The sequence below is a fragment of the Rhinopithecus bieti genome, unplaced genomic scaffold, assembly GCF_001698545.2.
Source record: "Rhinopithecus bieti isolate Rb0 unplaced genomic scaffold, ASM169854v2 scaffold_56566, whole genome shotgun sequence".
NCBI lineage: Eukaryota > Metazoa > Chordata > Mammalia > Primates > Cercopithecidae > Rhinopithecus > Rhinopithecus bieti.
In genome coordinates, this window is record NW_016821700.1 from 98,803 (window position 1) to 107,197 (window position 8,395).

Sequence of the window (8,395 nt, forward strand, 5' to 3'; positions counted from 1 at the left end):
CAATCAACAGTTAACTTAAATGCCATGGTAGACTTCATAGTGGAGAGAAACCTACTAATGGTGAAGAATGTGACAATAGCTTACAGTTTCAAATCAAACCTGAAATACATCGGAAAAGTCATACTGGAGAAAATCTTGCAAGTGTAATAGTGTGGCAAGACCTTATAAGCCGACAGTCATCCCCTTACCATACACACGTAAGAGTTCACACGTGGGAGAAAATCCTTACAAATGTTGAAGAATGTGACAAAGCTTCCGTTTCAAATCAAGCCTTGTAATACAGTAGGGAATTCATACTGAGAGAAACTGACAAGTGTAATGAGTTGGCAAGACTTTAGTCAGGAGTCATACCTTAGACGCCATCATAGGTCCTCATCTGAGAGAAACCTTACAAGTGTAGGAGTGTGGCAAGACGTTAATCAGAAGTCATACCTTGCCATACATTCGTAGACTTCATACTGAGACGAAACCTTACAATGTGTAATGACTGTGCAAGACCTTTGGTCAGAAGCACACCTTACATGCCGCATCGTAACTTCATACTGGAAAAACCTTACAAGTAAATGAGTGTGACGTTTAGTCGGAAGTCATACCTTACACGCCATTGTAGACTTCATACTGGAGAGAAACCTTACAAATGTAATGAGTGTGGCAAAGCTTTTCATGGGCAGTCAGCACTTTACAAATGTAGTGATTGTCACCACGTCTTCAGTAATGCTACAACTATTGCAAATCATTGGAGAATCCATAATGAAGAGAGATCTTAGAAGTGTGATAAAACTGGCAGACTTTTCAGACGTCATTCATACCTTGAACTCATACTAGAGAGAAACCTTACAAATGTGAAGAATGTGATGAAGCTTTCAGATTCAAATCAAACCTTGATAGTCATAGAAATCATATTAGAGAGAAACCTTAAAAGTGTAGTGATTGTGAAAGGGTTTTGAATCGAAAAGCGAAGCTTGCACGTCATCATACAATTCATCCTGGAGATAAACCTTAGAAATGTAAATCATGAAAAAAAATAGTTTAGTCACAAACCAAGCCTTGAAAGAGAAGAAAATTCATATTGGAGAGAAACCTTACAAGTGTAATGAATATGGAGTGGTTTTTAATCAACAGGCACACCATGCACGTCATCATAGAATTCATACTGGAGAGAAACTTTAGAAATGTGAAGCACGTGACAAAGTTTACAGTTGCCAGTCAAGCCTCGAGAGACAGGAGAATTCATACTGGAGAGAAAGCTTACTAATGAATGTCACAAAGTTTTCAGTTGCACATCAAACCTTGAAAGACCTAGGTGAATTCATACTAGAGAGAAAGCATAAAAATGGAAGTTTGTGACAAGGCTTTCAGGTATGATTCGCACCTGGCACAACCTAGAATTCACACTGGAGAGAAACCTCACAAGTGTAACGAGTGATACAGAGTCTTTAGTGGGCAGTCAACACTTGTTTACCATCAGGCAATTCAAGGTATAGGGAAACTTTACTGATGTAATGATTGTCACAAAGTCTTCAGTAATGCTACAACTATTGCAAATCTTTGGAGAATCCATAATGAAGAGAGATCATACTAGTGTAATAAATTTGGCAGATTTTTCAGACATCATTCATACCTTGCAGTTCATTGGTGAACTCATGCTGGAGAGAAACCTTACAAATGTCATGATTGTGGCAAGGTCTTCAGTCACACTTCATTCTATGCAAAACATAGGATAATTCATGCAGAAGAGAAACCTCACAAGTGTGATGATTGTGGCAAAGCCTTTACTTCACGTTCACACATCATTAGGCGTCAGAGAATGCATACTGGACAGAAGTCTTACAAATGTCATCAATGTGCCAAGGTCTTCAGTCTGACTTCACTCCTTGCAGAATATCAGAAAATTCGTTTTGGAGGTAGTTGTTCCAAATGCAATGAGTAGAGCAAACTGTTAAGCATTAATTGACATTAGAGTCAATTCAGCATTGAGTTGAGTTTGAGTTGATTTAACATTGAGTTCAAGCATTAATTGAAATTAAAGTGTTTATGTTAAAAGGATTGGGCTGGGCACTGGCTCCTGCCTGTAATCTCAGCATTTTGTGAGGCCAAGGGAGGTACATCACTTGAGGTCAGGAATTTGAGATCAACCTGGCCAACAGACGTGAGCCATTTTCCCAGCCTGTTTTTTGTTTCTTTAAAAAAAAAAACTGATAGGGATTTTATGGGTATCGTGTTGAATCTAAATCACATTGGGTTATATAATTATTTAACAATATTTTCCACAACATCAATATGGGTTGTAGCTCTGTTTTAATCATTTTGATCAACGTTTGTAGATTTCAAGGTACGAACTTCCGAGCTTTTTAAGTTTATTTCTAAGTATTTCTTTACGTTCTCCAGCAAATGGAAGTGTTTTAAAATTTTCTTTTAAAATTTTTATTGTTAAAGTATGGAAATTCAACTAATTTTTGGTGCTGATACTGTATTGCGCAAATCCACTGAATATGTTACTTAGTTCCAGTAGTATTTTGGTTGACTCTTTGTGATCTTCTACACAGAAGATCATGTCATCTATAAACAAATATAATTTTACTTCTTTCTTTCTGATTTGGATGAGTTTTATTTCTTCTGCTATTTCACTGCTCTGGCTAGGACAGCCAGTATTGATTGAATAAAAGGGGTGAGAGCGTTATTGCATCATGTGAGATCCTACAGGAAAAGCGTTCCATTTTCCCTACTTGACTATTTACTCATTCGTCATTTCACAGACGGTCTTTCTATTGTTGAGGTACATTTCCTTTTCTATCTATTTTGTTTAGGATTTCTATGATGACTGGATTTTGAATTTTCTGAAATGCTTTTTCTCCATCTATTAAGATGATGTGGTTTTCATCTTTCTTTCTGTTCAAGTGGCATATCACATTGATTTGCTTGAATATGTTGAACCATCCTTGCATCCCAGAAATAAGTGTCACGTGAATATCTACATTTTTTTTAATGCCCTCTTGAATACAGTTTTCTAGTGCAAGCGATCTTGGAGAAATTCATGGAAAAATAAGTATTTTGAGAAAATTGTGCATGAATTTTACAGTTTTTGCAACAAAATAAACTGGTACAAATCTGTTATAACATGTCTGAACAGGCTCTAGTTTAAGGCACTCAGAAGGATAAGACATGAGTTTGAAAGGAGATTCTATCAAAGCAATATAAATTCTGCTAAAATTGAAACAAGAAGAAACATCAAATTTATGATGAGATCATATGCAGTGTCTCAGGCAGTTAATCCCAGCACTTTCAGAGGCCAAGACAGGTGGGTCACATGAGCCCAGGTATTCAAGACCAGCCTAGGCAACATGGTGAAACCACCTTGTCTACAAAAAATACAAAAATTAGCTGGTCATGGTGGCATATGACTGCAGGGCCAGCTACTGTGGAGTCTGTGGTGGGAGGATGGCTTCAGCCTGGGAGGTTGAGGCTGCAGGGAGCTGTGGTCATGCCACTGCACTCCACCCTGGGTGACAGAGCAAGATACTGTCTCAATAAAAGAATAATTATGGGAAAGTTTGGGAAGAGGAATAATATAATCATTGATGCTTTATGAAAAGGTTATGGAGATGATGCCCAAAAGAAATCAACAGTTTGTAAATGGATAACTCATTTGAATCGGGACAAGACAGTGTTGAAGGTGATGCAAGGGGCGGCAGGCAGATCATCCACATCAGTTTTTTGTTTTCTTTTCTTTGTTTGTTTTGAGACAGTGTCTTCATCTGTTGACCAGGTTGGGGTGCAGTGGTGTGATCTCAGCTCACTACAACCTCTGCTTCCCGGATTGAAGTGATTCTCCTGTCTCTACCTCCATAGTAGGTTGGGAGTACAGGGGCACTCCACCACACAGGGCTAATTTTTGTGTTTTTAGTAGAGATGGTTTCTCTACTAAAGGGGTTTCACCATATTGGCCAGATTGATCTTGAACTCCTGACCTCATAATCCACCCACCTCGGCCTCCCAAAGTGGTGGGATTACAGGCATGAACCACCACATCTGGCCCACATCAGTTTTAACAAAAAAAAAAAAAATTAAGCTTGTTTGTGCCGCGATGAAGAGGACTGACAGGTAACAGCAGAAATAGTATTCAGGAGTTCAAGAACAGGCTGGTTAAAATGGTGAAACCCCGTCTCTACTAAAAATACAAAAATTAGCTGGGTATGGTGGCAGGCGCCAGTAATCCCAGTTACTCAGCAGACTGAGGCCAGAGAATCACTGGAACCCGGGTGGCGGAGGTTGCGGTGAGCTGAGATGGTGCCATTGCACTCCAGCCTGGGCAAAAAGAGCAAAATTTTGTCTCAAAAGAGAAAAAAAAAAAAAAGATATCAAGCCCCTTCTCTTCCTCTCTCCTCTCGTGGTGTGTACCTGACTCTGCTTCTCGCCAGATCTTCTTGTAAGACTTTCAGGATTAAGCGATTCCTATCCAAGAAGCAAAAGCAAAATTGTTCCATTCCCCAGTGGATTCAGATCAAAACTGGTAAGAAAACAGGTACAACTTTAAAAGGAGACATTAGAGAAGAACCAAGCTGGGTCTATAAGGAATTAATTGCACATGAGATGGCACACATATTTACGCTGTCTGAGTGTCTCAATCATGTTACCATATCAAGCTGAAAATGTCACCACTGTCTGGAGAGTTGGACATGTTTTATTGGGAATATATTTTTTCTCTCTGAATCTGTTATGAACCCATTGTTGGGTTATGAAGGCGTGTTAGTTGGATGGGTTCAGTAATAACATAGTTGAGACTTTCATTTCAAAAAACAAAGTCAAATGATGTCATTCCCATAGAGTACCTTAATTTCTGTATTGCTTGCTTCTTTTTTTTTTTTTTGAGATCGGGACTCCACTGTTTCAAGTGGATCACACCTGTGGTCCTGGCACTTTGGGAGGCTGAAGGTGGAGGATTGCTTGAGACGCAGTGATCTCCTGGGAAATCGCTTCTCCTCTCCCCCTAAGCCGCCAGTTTATGACAGACATTTGATTTTATCTGTATGAAAAATCTATATAAAACAGTATAAAGCATTTTGTCTGTCACAAGGCTTGTGAAAGGAAACTAAAAAAAAAAATACTAAGGCCAGAGAGAAAAGTCAAGCTGGACTGCGTAGACAAACGCTGCCTTCCATTTTTTTTCCTTAATGAGATAGCTAGGCAGGAATTTAAAAAAGCTACATAGAGGCTGCACACCAGTGTCCCTTCATGCCTCTAATCCAGCACTTTGGGAGGGCTGAGGTGGGCGGTTCACTTGAGGTCAGGAGTTTGAGCACGCACCTGGCCCCATGGCAAAACCCCATCTCTACCAAAAAATAGGCAAATTTGCCGGCATGGTGGTGCCACCTGTAGTCGCAGTTAGCCGCAGGAGGCTGAGGCAGGACAATCGCTTCAACCCGAGAGGAGGAGGTGCAGTGAGCCTGAAAGACGGTACCACTGCACTCCAAGCCTGTGCAACACAGCAAGACTCCATCCCCAAATAAAAATAAAATAAATAAAAATAAATGTGCCAGACGCAGTGGCTCAGCCTGTTAATCCCCAGCAATATGGGAGGGCCGAGGGGGTGGATCAACAAGGTCAGGAGATTGAGACCATCCTGACCAACATTGTCGAAACCGATCTCTACTAAAAATACCAAAAAATTCAGCTGGGCGTGTGGCATGTGGCCTATAATCACCAGCCCTACTTGGAGGCCTGATGCTGGAGAATCGGCTTAAACCAGGAGCGGAGTTGGGCGTGAGCCAACGAGATTCCTGCCACTGCCTCCAGCCCTGGGCGACAGAGTGAGAATCCATCTCAAAAAAAAAACAGTATAATAAAATGTATCTTAATCTCCAATCTGCCATTTCAATTTATCAAATGGCACAAGACTCCATGCTTAGAAGTATTAATTTTCTGTATATTGTTCTATATTAACACCAATTTACACACCTCGGCGCAACCACTTTTATTTCTGCATTAATCTGATGACTATATGCCAAATTGAAAAATAGTTGGTAATTTCATTTCTACGCCACTCTCTTTTACATACTTCGAGTGTTTCAACATTATATCGTTAGGACATGATATCAGACTGTTCCTGTGGTAAGGTACCATCGTACTTTCTTTCTTGGCATAGAAAGGAAGTGAGTGCTCTCTGGGGCTATCCTGATATGGGGTCAATCTTTTAAATCAATTTAGTCCATGAGGCCAGATCTGTAATTTTTATACTCGCAATCAGGTTCTAAGCATTTTATCAAGGTCTTTAAGATTTATTCATAATTGGCTATCATCGCTATGGGGCAATATTTTACAGCATCAATGGAAACTGGTCAAGAATCCAAAATTATAAACTCACGGCTGTGTAAAGATAGAAGACAAGGTATAAATAAAAATTAAATATGTTGCTTCATTACTGGAAGAATTCACTAACCAGCTTCGAAAGTAAGAGGAAAAAAAAAAAAAAAACATGGTGGTTAATTGCACTCTGAATCAGCCAGACAAGATCAGTCCCCCCATTGCCACCCCAAACAAGCGGGTGAATTTTACACAGAATCATGTCATCTCTCTGTGCTTGAGTCTCTTGGTCTTCATAACATGGTGGTGGCCTGGCTCACAGATTATGAAGACTAGGAGGTGAATACATGTCTGTTCTTCATAGCATAAGAGCAATTCGATTGCAAAATACACTTAAAATTGGTGACACTCCAAATAATGGCAAACTCTTCATAATAGGAACTTTATGAATATTTCTATTGCATTTCAGCTGACCTTTTTTTTTTTATTTTATTTATTTATTTTTTTTCTTTTTTGAGACAGGGTGTCACTTTGTCATCCAGGCTGGTGGTCAATGGCACGATCTCAGCTCACTGCAGCCTCAACCTCCTGGGTTCAAGGGATCCTCCCATCTCAGCCCCACCAAGTACCAGCTGCCTTTTAAATGTCGCTCATGCATCACGTTCCCTGCAGGATCCTGTTATCTGAAGATAAGTAGCAGCCTGTGGGAACTGACAGAACGGCTGCTGGGATGGGGCAATGGGAATCATGTTCTTATCGCAGACTGCACTTAGAATCCTGGGGAATTTCTCTCGTATTTACCATTATCTGTTCTTTTACATCACTGGGTGCAGGTTAAGGTCCACAGGTTTGATTATCAGACACCTAATTGTAGCCAACACCTTATTCCTCCTCCCTAGAGGAGTCCCACAGACAACGGCAGCTTTTGGGTTTAGACATTTCCTGAATGATTCTGGATGTAAATTTCTTTTTTGTGTCCACCGAGTGGGCAGGAGAGTGTCCATTGGCCGCAGTGAGCCCAGACGCGATCTGTCGGGCCACTGCCCTCTAGCCTGGGCGACAGAGAAATACTCTGTCTCAAACCAAAGAAAAGAAATAAGTAAATAAATAAAAGAAAGTAACATCTCTTCCACAAATGTGCTGGGGCAACTAACTGGATAACCACAAGGAAAAGAATAATGTTGGATCCGTATCTCACACCATCAAAATTTTATTTTAAAACGTTAAAAGAAAATGAAGAAAAGAGAGACGAAGGGAGCCCTGCGGGAGAGGGTGTTACTTTGTCGCCCAGGCTGGCCTGGATCCCTAGGCTCAGCAATCCTCCCGCCGCTGCTTTTGAGTAGCTGGGACCTCAGGCTTCCGCCCCGAGCCCGCATCTTTGCTGTGTTTATCCAGCAGGTCCTCCCTCGCTGACCTGAGCACTCCGTCCTGCATCCCAGGCGATGGTCCTAGGGAAGTCTCTGAAGCTGAGCACAGGGTGGACTCTCCCTCCCGAGTGAATGGAGAAAAGAAAGGGAGAGGATTTCTGTTCTGTTTTGTGGGCGGTCAGCATGAAATCCTACCTTCCGCCAAGGCCGGGCCTTGCATTTTACATTCTAGTTTGCATCCCCGTTCCAGACAATTCCAGGGGTTTTGAATCATGCCTCAGCCTTCCTGGCCGGTCTCGCCTCCAAAACTCGAAAACAGAGGTGCTGGGAACAAGCCTGAGAGAAGCACAGGTCCCGCCCCGGCCCGCCCTCTGCGGGTTCTAAAGGGCAAGGTCTCTCCGCCTCGCGCCCCGCCCCTACCTCGCCCAGGCCCCGCCCACCTCCTCGCGGGTCCCGCCCAGGCCTGGCTTCTGTCCTGCGCGCGCAGATTCGCGCAGACCAGGAAGCGGATCGCGTGGAGTGACGGTCCCACCGCGGCGCGTGAGTTCGCCCTGTCTTCTATTGTCTGCGCTTCCCAGGTCCCCGGTCCTTCCGTAGCTGGGACTTGGGATCCCCACAAACCTGGAAATTCTCAGCCGTCTTCCTTCACCCAGAGCAAATTGAGACATCCCCGTGAGAGGCCGGGGGTCGCTTCCTTTTGGGTTTAAGGTCGCCCTGAGGCTGGTCCC

General features: G+C 42.3%; 2 pseudogenes; both read left to right on the plus strand.

Moving 5' to 3' along the window:
• Positions 1-563: 563 nt before the first annotated feature.
• On the plus strand, positions 564-1,255 carry LOC108520956 (zinc finger protein 845-like; annotated as a pseudogene).
• Positions 1,256-1,313: 58 nt separating this feature from the next.
• Positions 1,314-1,956, plus strand: LOC108520959 (putative zinc finger protein 137; annotated as a pseudogene).
• Positions 1,957-8,395: the final 6,439 nt, after the last annotated feature.